Below are 15,381 nucleotides of genomic sequence, written 5' to 3' on the forward strand. Positions count from 1 at the left end.
ATCGTTTAGATAAAGCTATGCGATCGTCTAGCAAAAGCTATGCGATCTTTTAGCTCTGTTTGTTGCCTACAGACTCTACACGATTGTTTACCTTGGGCCAGCGATCGTCTAGCAAAGCTATACGGTCGTTTAATAAATATTGCATGATCATTTAGCTTGCACCTGCATGATCATTTAGCTCGCCCAGCCTTCGTTTAGTAAATCTAAATTTACTTGACGACTATGTGAGTTTCTTTTTCGTGAGAGAAAACTCAAAAACCTTTTCAAATGTTTGTGAACACTTCTTTTTAAAATAGGAAAATCAATTTTCCTTTTAAACTCACGGTTACCATGATCCAATAACCACCCACTACTTTGGTTATTTAAAAGAAAAAGAATTAATTATCCAATAATTAATATTATTATAAACATAAATAATAACCAACTTATCATACTTTATTTATAACCTATAGTTTTAATATTTCATCTCATGAAACATATAAACCATAGTTCTTTTTCTATGGTACTTAATGTAAATCTCATTTACATCAATCCTCCACTAGATGTATCTTATACATCATACCGATTATATCATATATAATCAAAATATCTCGTGTCAATTTAAACATTTCAAATCAACACTAAGAACTGATCCTCAACTGAATCCAAGCTACCAAGGGGGCCTCATAAACCTGTAGCTCGAAGCTCCAATGGTACATGAATAACTGACTAAACTCTTTAGTCATGGGATCTACCGTCTGTTAACTGCCAGACACTCCACTAAAGACCGACAACTGAACTCTCCTTACCATAGATATATTATGTGTCCATCTTAAGCAATTAGCAGTGCGACAACCCTTCACAGATCACTCGTAAGTACAGCTGGGCCAATAACTGTTATGCCCCTATAGTTACATCTGTCTCCTTAAGTACCACTAATCTCTTTAATGAACATAAGTCATAGTCCTACTATGACTGAGTCTTCTCTTCCAAAGAGAAGCTGTGGCCACTATGTTCAAGCCCCGAAATCAGCCATTAAGGGAGCAATCTCTCTACTTATCCCTGCTTCGGGAAAGAAGTGAATTCCATCTTGTGGATTGAGTTCCCAGCTCCCAGATTAGACAAGTTTCCAAAAAGGTAGGCACGTTGAGTTGGCAATCTGGCCACTTTCACCCATACTAATCAAAGGACCGCCGTCAAAGGAAAGAGTTTCCTAAACACTCAAGATTGAGGTCGTGTCACCTATGGCCATTTAGGTGAGATGTAAGTCTCTAGTATCAACGGCGTTATATACAGAGTCTAGTCATCTCGTGGTCCGGTCTTATACAAACTCTTTGTATAGGACACCCCCGCTCCACATCTCCACATGAATGGTTAGGATCTACCATCTGTAGTGGTTTACAACACTTGCAAACCTCTACAAAGCGGTTCGTATCCGTAGTGTCACTAGGTTCAGGTATCCCACTTTAATCCTTATACTACAAACCGATTTAGGTTATCACTTCAGACATGATCTACTTGTATATCACATATACATGCTTAAGTTCACATAAGATAACCAAGGAGCTTTGTTTATTGGATATGAGAAAATGCCAGAATTAAATAACACTTATTTTATTCATTGAACAATGTGTATCTTTACAAAACAACGAGACTCCGAGAGAATTAGGACACTAATCCCAACAATAGTGTCCATAAATTGACACCCCTAATGGTCGTACCCTAAGCCTAAATAATTAAAATTCACCAAATATCTCATGATCGGGAATGTTATCATCATTTCGTTCATCTTTATTGAATCTCGTTTCAATCCCACTTAGATATCACGAGCAGAAGTTCCATGATTCATTCATTGCATATGCTTCCGCTATAGACCACTCAGGATTCTTTGTTCCATACAAATTGTTTTAATGGTCGTAAACTTCTTTCAATAGGATACATCCAACTGTAACTAACTGGACCCACCATTTTGATTTCTTGTGGTAGATGAACAGCAAGGTGTACAATTACATCGAAGAGGGCAGACAGGAATATTTTCTCCAACTTACAAAGTATGACTATGATGTTTGCTTGTAGTCTATTCAAATTACTTACACGTATTGTTTTTACACATAAGTCACGAAAGAATGTACACAATTCAATAATAGCAGTGGATACATTCTTTGATAGGTATGCTCGAATACCAATTGGAAGTAGTCTGTGAAGCAACACATGACGGTCGTGTGTTTTCAGTCCCGATATTTTTCCATCTTTATCATTCACACATCGTGATATGTTAGACACGAATCCATCAGGAAATTTCACTGATTTCAAATACTTACAAAAAGAAATCCGTTCATTATTAGTTAATGTGTATGTTGCATGTGGTTTTACAAATCTGTTATTGACTTGTATCAAGTATAGGTCCTCTCTTTTCTTCAAATCTTGTAAGTCTAATCGAGCGTTCATTGTATCCTTTGTCTTTCCTTCAATATTTAACAATGTGCCCACCAAATTGTCGTATATGTTTTTTTCAATATGCATTACATCCAATTTATGTCGTAACAATAGTCTGGACCAATATGGAAATTGGAAAATAAATACTTTTCTTAGTCTACTTTAGAATTCGTATTCTTTTTTTATCTTGCTTCGATGGATGTTTGGTAAGCATAGAAAAGTCTAACATATTTATTTGTTGTAAAATCTCTTCTCTATTAATTACGATTGGAGGAGGTCTGCATTCAACTTTTCCATCATGTTGCCTACTTTGATACCAACTATGATTCTCTAGAAGATAATGTCAATGTCCTATAAATGATATTTTTTCTCTTATCCCAAAGGACGAATTATCTTCTTTACATATTGGATATGCTTGATAACCTTTTGTACTCCACCCAGATAGGTCACCATACGTAGGGAAGTCATTAATAGTTCATAATAAGGTGGCATATAGTTGAAAAAACTAACTAGTAATAGAATCATAAGTTTGCACACCAATTATCCATAACTCTTTCAACTCTTCAATCAACGACTGCAAGTAAACATCAATTTCCTTTTCGGGAGATTTTGGACCAGGTATGAACAAAAACATGAAAAAGTTTGTTTCCTTCGTGCATTTCCAATGGAGCAAATTATAAGGGATTATCACCACAGGCTACATATTATAAGAAGTACTCATATTTCCAAACAGATTGAACCCATCTGAAGCTAATCCCAAACGAACATTTTTGAGATCTAAGCGAAATGAGAAAATTCACAATCAAAATGTTTCCACCCCTCTATATCACCTGGATGTCACAATACATCCTCCATTTCAACTTGCTTATCTTTATGCTATCTCATGTTAGAAGCACATTCTTTTGATGCAAACAATCGTTTTAATCTTGGTATCAATGAAAAATGACGTAATACCTTATGTGATATTTTTTTTTATCCTTTCCATCATTAACTTTGTACCGAGACTCACCACAAATAGGACATTGTTGCAAATCTGCAAATTCTTTCCCATACAATACACAATCATATTTGCACGCATGAATATACTCATAACCTAGGCCTAAATCACGCAATTTTCGCTTAGTTTCATAAAAGGAAGTAGGTATACCGATGCCAGTTAAAAACACTGCTTTTAATAATTCCAGCAACATGTCAAACAATTTGTTACTCCAACCGTTGAGAACTTTGATATGCATCAACTTCACTAAAAAGTTCAAGGATGAAAATTGCAAACAACCAGGGTATAGTTCATTATGTGTTTCGGTCATTAAATCCTCGACTAAGTTCGTGGTATCTCTTTCTTGACCATTAGAAGATATTTCATTCTCAATCCCTTCTTCGTTTGTATCTTCATTTTCAATTGGAACTTATAGATCGTTTATAAGATTTAACATCTCATTTTCTTCAACAATATTACCTTCTATACTATCTACTTTAGCATTGTGTATTGATTGAGTTGTTTCAAAACCTCTAGATAAGTTTATTGGCTTTCCATGATATACTCATTCACAGTATGAGGGAGATATTCCATATGTTAATAGATGCCATTCCACGATATCTAATTTTTTCCAAATTGAATTCATACAATTCTTGCATGGACATCTTATTCGTTCGGAATCATTAATATGAAACTTCGCCATATCTAAAAGTCGGGATACTCATTCTCTTTACTTTACTAATAACTTATTCCTTAGTTTACTCCATTTTTTATTCATCCTTAAAAATAAATATTTTCTGACCAACTTGTAATCCAAAAGAATAACCTGTATTAGACGGCAAAGTACAAAGCCTTTATTAAGCATGAATTTTGATTAATTTAATAAAAAATTTCCAGTTTGTTCGGAGAATTTAAAATTTTAAATAACCCCTAATAGGTGATTTGACTTGTGTATACAGAACATCAATGGAGTATAATTTATATTAAAAAAAAATAACAAGCATTTAGGAACATGATTATGTGTTTTCAATTTTCAAAAGCATATTTCTTCCATATATTTTGCCATGATTTGCATCTTTCTTAAGTACAATTGTTATTAGATGGGACGTAAACTTTTCAATTTTGAATTTTTGTGATGTACTAGTTGTAAAGGATTAAAGACTAAACTAAGTTCAAAATTAAGTAATAAGTAAAAGGGGTCCCTTTTTTTGCCCCCAATGTTATTGATTTGGTTTGAAAATCAAAGTATTTTTAGGGATATAGGGTTGAATTTTCCTTCGTTAAGTTAGTTGAATTAATAGAGGTAAACACTATGTGATATATCGTTTTACTTATGCATGTGTCGAACATCTCACAAACTAAATAACATACGTGGGTTACTCCTCTCGTTATCAGTTTGAATATCCACCTCTTCATGTTTATCTTTTGAGAAGAATCCCTTTAACTCTCTTAACAAATGAACACACTATTTTCATATCCTATAAGAGAGAATAGACAAGTCTTTCACAAATACTGCCTTGAATAGTTGATTCGGGTTAGTCAGGCTGAACTGCTTTATACAATTATTAGAACTCAAGAAAATTTTAGGCTTCAGAAAGAAAACTCATTCAATCATCAACTTTTAAAACTAGTTTCCTATCCATGCTCATCATTAGAGACCATGAGATAACTTTTAAGAAGAGTGATGATTAAATGTTCATAGAATTTTCAAAAGAAGTTTTAGTCATATACTAAAACATAATGGTAAATTTGAAAAATATTTTTAATTAGTTTTAGTTAAGCAGGTTACTAAATCCCTAATCTTAAAAATTAAAAGAAAAAAAAAGAGACTTAATCTACCAAATTGCAGAAATTGTAACATCCACAATCCACAATTCACAATAACATCCACAATCTACCAAATTGTAGAAATTGTAATGTAATGAAATGGGTCAATCTCAATTAGAGAAACAATGAAGGAAAAAAAACCCTATGCTAGAAATATTAGATTTAATTTAATGAACAACAAGAGAGATAGATGTTAAATAACAATAAATCAAAGCAAGAATAATCGGATTTCACAATAAGGGAATTGGTTCTTCGGGAATTCGAACTACAAACGCCAATATAAAAGTGATGGGAAATGAAAAAATGGCTTGACTTCGCAAAATAAGAGAAAGGAAGTGAAAGGAATTGGGCGAACCTGTTGAAAGCTTGCAAAGGACAACGGAGCGACGAACAGATCGGAGCAGTGAAGGACACGGGAGCGGCGAACGAGAGGGGAGCGACGAACGGAAGGCGAGTGGCGAATGATTGAGAGGGGAGCATCGATTGGCTAGGGTTTTTTAGATTGGGGAAGAAGAAAGGCTTTTGCCCGATTTGGGTTTTATACCAGATTTGATCTCCTAACGACTATCAAGAACTGTTAGGGGATTCGTCGAAAGTTCTTTAGGAACTCCTGACGAATAAATTACCGCATCAGGAGTTACTATAACCCCTGACGGGTAATGTCCCACCATCGGGAGATAGAACCTATCTCCCAACGGTCCCTTACATTGTTAGGAGAAATCCTATCTCCTAACGACCGATCTCCCAACGGCGGATTTAGGCGTGGGGGACCTTCTTTTTCTTGTAGTGTTAGATAGATATATTGAATTGGATATTTTTAGTACAATAAGCGATCATAGAGATTTGAATCTTCAATCTAGAGCATATCTCAATTACTATTGTGTTAAATGAATATATATAGATGGAATATAAGTTAATAATAGAATTAAGAATTGGTTTGTTAAATTTATCATTATTCATCAAAGTTTACTATTTTTTCTAATATCATTTACTTATCTAACTTCGAGATTGATAATACAAGTACTATACGCCACTTGAATTATATTTATACTCTTCCAAATTAATGATAGTTTATGTAAAATCTTGAAAACTGATATTTATAATAAGGGCTAAAGTTTCAAAATTAAAAAAAAAAAAGGTAATTATCTTTTTAGATTTCAAACATTAAATAAAGAAAGTTCTTATCAACTACTACTAAAAATTGGAATCTTTATTTTTATAAAATAAACTTTTTGCATCTCTCTCTCCAACTAGACCAATTTTTTTAGTGGTTACTAGGTATCAATATGTAAGTTTTTCTATTTTCTATTTTTTATGTTTAATATTAAAGTATTTTTAAGACAAAATTTGTAATATTAGAGTATTTTCCATGTTTTTGTAAAGTCTCAACTTGTTGGGTTTTTTTTTTTTTCCCGTACTTTGAACATGGTGGGATTAAGTGCCATTTTAGGGCTCTAAATTTATAATATTAAATTATAACTATACCATTATCTCATTAGAATTGTCTTTGTAGAGTCTCAACTTGTTAAAAAAAATCATAGTTCTTAATTGCTATGTATGCAACAAAAGAGAGAGAACTAAATATTCTAAATTAAGAAGAAGAAAAAAAAATCAATTACTTAGATTTGTTTGGTAATCATTTGATTTTTTTTTTTATAATTAAGTTTATAAACACTACTTCCACCTCAAAATTTCTTCCTTTGTTATCTACTTTTTACCAATGATTTAAAAAACCAACCCAAATTTGAAACTAAAAAAATAGCTTTTAAAAACTTATTTTTGTTTTTAAAATTTGGCTAATAATTTAACCATTGTACTAGAAATGAGGAGGAAATAGGTTTAGTTTTCAAAAATAAAAAACAAAAAACGAAATGGTTAGAGGCCTTAATTATAATATGCTCAAGTAATATGCAAGGTTAACATCCAAGAGGTCTGTAATTCGAGTTACCATACTCATTGAATTCCAAAAACAAAATGAAGAATAAGTTGATTCGAATAGTATTAAGGGATTAATTCACTTGGGGGCGTTTGGTGGGTTTAATAATCCACTGTTTTACCCCTCGTTTACTTTGCCATTTTCACGCGTTTTCATTTACTCTCCCTCCAACTCCTTCATTTTCCCTATCGCTTCTCTCTTTCACCCATGTGTCTTTTCACATTACTCTAATCTATGTTGTCTTCTCTCTTTTCTCTTAGTCTGGTTCATCCTCCATCATCTCCTCTCTTTGATTTTCTTTTCGCTTGCTCGGATGAGTTGTTATTTCCATCATATTTCATTAGATTTACGTTTTTCTTGTTGAATCCCCATTTTCTCTTATTTGTCTGTTCTTCTACAACTGTTTTAAGTTTTCTTAATTCTACTAGGGTTTAGGGTTGTTATTTTTTTTCTGTAGATCTGTTGCGTTCATTCCGTTCTTTGGTTTCAATTTTTTATATGCATGTTAAATCTGCTCATTGTTAGGGTTTTTTTCCATTTAATTTCTTGGGTTCGATTTTCAATTAGCATGTTACATATCTTACTTGTAAGGGGTTTTCTTCATCCGATCTTTTGTAAGGGGTTTTGCTTCATTTGATTTTTTAAAGGTTGCTTCTTGTCCTTCGATGGTTCAACCCACTATTCTCATTCTTTTTCTTTCTATATCTCCTCTCATTGCTTCAATAATAAACCATGCATCTTCCTTTGCCTTTTTTTTTTTGTTTACTATTAAATTCTTGGTAGGCGCCACTGACCATGTTATTGGAGCTTGGTGGAAGAGTTCAATCCGCCACATAACAAGTTTATTTTCTATCTATTTTTAGAGGCCGATGATGATTTCTTCATTTTTAATACGTCACTTTCTTGTTCTGAAGTTTTTATTCAACTACCTGCGTTGGATTGAAAATTTATGTTTTCTCCCTCTTTCTTTTAATTCACTTTCTCTATTTTTTCTATTTTGTGGACTGATTGGTTATAATTTTTATGTCTATCATAAACATTACATACATTGAAATTGAAATGAAATTGTAAAAAATCCCTTTTTATGTTGATTCTGTTTAGTTCAATTTGATTGAAATCGTATCACTTTAGTTTTAGATCATAAAAGCTCTGTTTTTTGTTTCTATATGCACACTGAATTTGAAACTGAATTCTTTTTTACATTGATTTTGTATTTGAGTTGGATTTCTTATTTGAAAGATCCAAACCATCTATGACCCTCTAAGTTTATATGAAAGATCCAAACCTTTTGCTACGTATCTGGGAAAGACAGAGCCACAACAAATTCCGTTGCCCCCCCAACCGTGATAGGGTCAAATATGTACCGAGAGACGGAGGAAGAGATTCAACTCAGTTTACAGAACTTCACGACACTAGACAACAAATAGACAAAAACCCCATTGACTCGAGATACAATGGATGAAGAGCCACCAAAGATATCTATAGGTAAAGCGCACGTATCGAACGAACCAAGCAGAAGTAATAAGAGAAAGAGGCCATCATTCCAAACTGACATGTTCGACATTATGCATACGACTACTGAGATGATGTCATCACACATGAGTAGACTTGTATCTTGGTAGAAGGAGAAGTATGAGCTAGAATTTGGATGTAGAAATAGTTAATGCCATATATAGCATTGACGGACTGACTGAGTATGATCAGGTTGTCCTTATTTACATTCTTCTCAAAGACATGATGCAGAAGGACTATTTCCTCGTCGTACCAGAACAAGCATGGAAGAGTTAATGGCTCATTCAACTAGGTAGGACTGTGTAGTTTGACTTGTAATTGAGTGTTTCAACATTTACGTATAGAACATGGTAATTTTTTATAATCATGTTGAGTTTTTAAGAGGAAAAAAATGATTTTTCTAAGTAATTAAGGTTTAAAAATTGAGGGATAGAGAGTAGAGAATATTTCATTTCATTGAAATATGACATGTCTTTTGGGACGTAATAAAATTGTTATGCAATTGAGTGTCGTCCACATTATATGGTGAAAATATGTTAAGTTTTTCAAGAAGGAAAACCAAAAAGCTGTTTAATTTACTAATTTTTTTTTTCTATTTTCATAATTGAGAGCTAAGTATATGTGCAAAGTTTTTATTTATAGTTAATTTTTTTGGTGTTTAAGAATGGGAAAAGAAATGTGTTATGTGATTAATTATTCAAAAATTAAATTCAAAATTTGTATTAAGTATATGAATACTTTGTAGAAATTTGTTATGTTTTAAGAAGGGGAAAAAATTAAGCATTTTTTAGTGTTAAAAGTCTTAAGAAAATATATGTATAGTTGGATTTTTTTTATTAAAAAAGGGAGAACAAATCCAATAATGAATATTGTTAAAAACATTGCACCAAATACTCCAACTCAACTCAACTTTGCATACGAAACACAGATTTTCTAACTCAACTCATTTCAATTCACCACCCCAAACACAGACAATTTAACTTTATAGATAATTTAATTTTCCAAACAATAATTATCAACTCAATTCAATTCAACTCTGCAAACCAAACACTCCTTTATTGTTTTTTTTTTTTTTTTTTTTTATGGAAAGTTCAATTTTTCTAAGGAACGTCTATGTGAAAGTACAATTTTTCAAAGAGTGTTTGGTTACTCTGTTTTAGTTTTTAACATAATACTCAAAGTGAAGGGATTGAATCACAAGCAGAAGCATGTAAACATCGTACGAATTTATTTCAATTTGAATTTTACAAGATAAATCCTAAAATTACAACATGCTTGAAAGGAAAGAAGGGGATTTCGAAACTTACCCTCAAAGAACGATTTCTTCGCCTTTCCTCTCTCGACCTTATGAAAGGTTGTGATCCCAGTCTCACCTTGAACGCATGAACCACAATAGAGATGCATCTCTTTTCAGGTACTACGACGAGGAATTCCTCGTTATATTCAAGGATGAGAATCGTAGCGGAGTTATGGGCTTGTTATCGATCAATTTTGGGAAAAAGAAGGTTTTTTATTGAAAGAATAAAGGAGAATTTTCATAGAGAAACTCTAGTACCCTAAACCCTATGTGAAGCCTGAGGAGGAAGAAGAAGACAACTTCTCTGTGAAAACATGGAACTCCCACCATGTATTGAGAGATTATGAGATATTAAAGGGAGAAGGTTACAAAATTACCTTCCTCCCTTATTATTTAATGTTAAAATTAATAATTTAAATTTCAAATAAAAATAATTATATATTAATCAAACCAATTTTTTTGATAAAACTATATGTTATATTATATATAACATAAAACATTTAGTTTATATTATATCACATATAATATAACCTATAATTTATAAATCTCTCATATAACCTATAGAATTAATATGAATCAAATTTATATTAACTTTAACCTATAGTTTTTATAAGAATCATATTCATATAATTAATATTTATTTCTCCCATAAAACTTTATATTATAATGTATCACATATATTATATTAATTATTTCTTATATGAATCATATTCATATAATTAATATTTGAATCATATTCAAATAATTATTTCTCTCATTAAAACTTTATATTATAATGTATCATATACATTATACTAATTATATCTCATATAATTAATTATAATTAATTATATCTCAAATAATTAATTCCCTTTAATTAATTTGAATAATTCAAATTAATCCAAAATAGGCAGGAGTTCACAACTCACTCAGGATTCAAATCAAGTTACCTATGGTCGTCATGGTGAAATGTAAATCTCTTCTAGCAACAGTGTTATAAAGAAAAACTATTAATTTCGTGGTCCGGTCTTATACGAACTTTTTGTATAGGATACACTCACTCATATGTCTTCACATGAATGATCAGGATTAGATCATTTGTAACACTTCACAATACTTTAACAACTACAAAGTGGGTCGTATCCGTAGTGTCACCAGAATAAGGTATCCAACTCTATCCATCTACAACAGACCTTTTAGGTTATCATTTAAACATGATCCACCTGTATATCTCTACATACATGTTTAAATTACATAAATAACCTAGGATCTTAGTTAGATTGAATGTATGCATAAAATAAAAATTATTTTATTGATAACAATCTGTTTATGGAGTTTACAAACTACGAGAATAAAGAGAGATTTAGGATATCAGTCTCAACAATCTCCAACTTGTCTTAAAGGGTAGTGGAAAGTAGAGTACAATACAAATAAAGTACAAAATACAATAAACTACGGCATACACACTATACCTTAGTAACATCTTCTACTTGTCCTAGACAACATGTCGCATATCCTATAGACCCAAACTTTCTAGATGTCCCTCGAATGCTTTAGCCGTGAGAGCCTTCGTAAATGGTTCGACAACGTTGTGCTTTGAATTAATTTTCATGATAATCACGTCACCTCGTCGCACAATCCCCCAAATCAAGTGATATTTTCACCCGATGTGTTTGCCTCTCTTATGACTCTTAGGTTCCTTAGAATTTGTCACACCACCACTGTTATCACAATAAAGTGTGATGCACAAAGACATATTTGGAACAACCTCTAAATCAGTAAGGAACTTCTTTAGCCAAATAACCTCTTTAACTACTTCACAAGTAGCTACGTATTTAGCTTCCATAGTGGAGTCCGTGATGCATCATTATTTGATGCTTCGCCAAACTATAGTTCCTCTGTTCAGAGTAAACACTGACCATGATGTGGATTTTCTAGAATTCCTATCAGTTTGAAAGCCAAATCCATGTCTCTTGTAAGGATCAAATCCTTAGCTCCATACACAATTATATAGTTTCTCGTTCTCCGTAGATATTTGAGGATTATTTTGACTATTGTCCAGCAATCTAATCTTAGATTGGGCCGATATCTACTGACAATCTCTATTGCATAGAAAATTTCAGGTCTGGTACATAACATTGCATACATAAGGCTATCAATAGCCGATGTATAGGGAACTCATCTCATTTCCTTAACCTCTTGAGAAGTCTTAGGAAATTTTTCCTTAGAAAAAACAATATGTTTCCTGAAAGATAATAAATCTTTATTGGAATTGTGCATCAAATATTTAACAAGAATCTTGTCAATATACGATGCTTAAGACAAGGTTGGTGTTTTGTTCCTACGATCCCTAATGATTTGGATCCCTAGAACAAACTGCGCCTCACTCAAATCTTTCATTTAAAATTGGGTGGCTAGCTATTTACATCTATTAGAATGCCTACATCATTTCCAATGAGTAGGATATCATCCACACACAATATGAGAAAAGCTATTGAGTTGTTGATGATTTTCTTGTAGACACAAGGCTCATCAATATTCTGATCAAAATCATAAGATTTGATCACATTATCAAATCTTATATTCTAAGATTGAGATGCTTGTTTCAGTCCATAAATGGGCTGATTAAACTTGCAAACCTTTTGCTCTTGACCTTTTTCAATGAATCTCTCTAGTTGATTCATGTAGATTGTCTCTTTAAGATAATCATTCAAAAAGGCAATCTTGACGTCCACTTTCCATATCTCATAGTCATAATATGTGACTATGGATAAGAGAATTCGAATAGACTTTAACATGATAACAAGTGAGAAAGTTTCTTCATAGTCCCCTCTTTTAACCTGGGTATAACCCTTTGCCACTAGTCTAGCTTTAAAAGTCTGTACCTTTCCATCTACACACCTTTTCCTCTTATAGATTCACTTGTAACCTATAGGTTTTACCCTATCAGATTGATCTACAAGCTCCCCGACAGAATTGAAGTGTATAAACTCCATTTCTTGATCCATGACTTTAATCCATTCATCCTTGTCAACATTTTCCATGGCTTGCTTGTAAGATAATGGATCCTCAACCCAATCATCAGATATGATGTCTTGAGCTTCAATTAAACCCATGAAGCGTACAGGTGGATTCATAACTCTCCCACTACGTTGAGGCAATCTTAACTCTTGAGATTGATGTGCTTGATTAGATGAACCAACATCAACAACCCTTATTGATGTACTAGCCTATTCAACAACCCTTATTGAAGTCTCAGTAGTATCATTGAAAATCTCACTTAAAACTATTTTGCTTCGTGGTTTGTGGTCCCTCATGTGGTCTTCTTTCGAAAAGGTAGCATTCGTCGATACAAACACTTTATTTTCATTTGGATCAAAGAAACCCACCTCTCACTTCCTTGGGGTAGCCTACAAATAGACATACTTTTGAATGAGGTTCCAACTTTTTGGGATTTGTCATGAGCACATGAGATGGATATCCCCAAATCCTAAAGTTGCATAAACTACCTTTACGACCTCCCCACAACTTAGAAGGTGTTTTAGAAACACACTTTGAGGGAATGTTGTTTAAGATATAAACAACAATCTCTACTACATATCCCCAAAACGAGTCAGAAAGTTGACCGTAGCTCATCATGGACAAACCAGGTTCGATTTCTCCTTTTCGATACACCATTTTGCTGAGGTGTACCAGAGGCTAAAAGTTGGGACGTAATTTCACGTTTTATGAAATAGTTTTGGAATATTAAGTCCATATACTCTCCACCATGATCAGATCGAAGTGTTTTTATCTTTTTACCTAATAAATTTTCAAACTCAGTCTTATACTCCTTGAACTTTTCAAGTGCTTCAAACTTGTGTTACATTAGGTAAAGATACCCGTATCTTGAATAATCATCTATGAAAAAGATGAATTATTCATACCTTTCTCTTGCTTTTTCATTCATCGGACCACAGAGATTTGAATGTATAAGCTTCAAGGTCTTTGTAGCTCTATAACCTTTTACAGTAAAAGGTCGTTTTGTCATCTTGCCTTCAAGGCATGACTCGTATATTGGTAAAGAGTTTTCTTCTAAACTATTTAGAAGTTCATTTTCGACCAATCTCTCAATCCTATTGAGATTAATGTGACCTAATCTTAGATGCCAAAGGTGAATATTAATTTGACCTAACCTTAGATTCCAAAGGTGAATATTTTCTTTAGAAGAAACTCTTGGTCTCTTAGTAGTTGTCGTCGTTCTAAACATTTCAGTATTTAAAAGAGCATTTGTAACTAACAGCCTTAGTACATATAAGTTACTTTCTATTAAAGCAAAACCTATCTCCATTCCATTCTTAAAAATAAACACTTTATTTTCAGACAAGGAGAGAGAATACTTTTGCTTAATTAAACAAGAAACAGAGATTAAGTTCCTCTTAATATTAGGAACAACATATACGTCATCTAATAACATATATCATTTCTTGTCCAAAAATAATTTAAGCCTACCTACGACAACAACTGAAACGACTTCACCAATATCGACTTGAAGAGTCAGCTCTCCAGCTTCCAATTGTCTCAAGGAATTAAATCCTTGATAGGAAGTACATACATGATTAGTAACCCCTAAATCAATTATCCAGGAAAAATAATCATTCTCTACTAAGCACGTTTCCCAGACAAATAAATTAGATTTACTGCCATTGAAATTCTTCCTTTTCTAGAGAGTAGTGGAATCAGCTTGAAGTCCCTTATTATAAACTGCAAGTTTTATCTGAGAGGAAGAACCTCTTTCATAAACTTCACCCAAGTTTGCAACATTTGCCTCCTCTATGAGTCCCTTGACACTCAATATGGACCAGAGTTTATTTAGAGAGCTAACATTAATGGTTTCGACGATATCAACCCTATCCTGCTTGAATTGAGAGGACACTCGCTCAAATAATTCTTGCATTGATTGCATGATTTGAAATGTAGTGACCATGCTCTCAAATCTTTTGGCTAAGACATTAAGTATGCTCGCCAAAATGTGAATTTGGGCCTTATTATTGGCCTTCATCCACCTTTCGTATGCATTAAGAATACTTCGCGTTGCATCAGGGGTTGGGACTAAAGCAAATTCCTCAATCAAGATGAAGTTAAGGTCATTAAGCACAAAAATAGTTTCAATCGAATCTTTCCAAGTTGTATAATTAATTTCGGTAAAAAAAGTAGAGGCAGACAATGGAAGAATAGAATTTGACATTTTCCTGAAATGAAACAAATTGATCTATATTAAATTAACATAACTCTAATAAATCTAATCAATTTTAGAAAAATTTAATGAACACCATTTAACATCTAATTTTGCAATGATGCTTTAGTGATTTAGGACAAAATCCACCGAAGGGTGATGAGTCACCCCTTCACTGAATTGAAACACTCTCAACCAATCATTAGACCATAATAGCTCTTATT

Source organism: Benincasa hispida, chromosome 9 (genome assembly GCF_027475165.1).
Source record: "Benincasa hispida cultivar pf3 chromosome 9, pf3_genome.v1.1, whole genome shotgun sequence".
NCBI classification, from domain to species: Eukaryota; Viridiplantae; Streptophyta; class Magnoliopsida; order Cucurbitales; family Cucurbitaceae; genus Benincasa; species Benincasa hispida.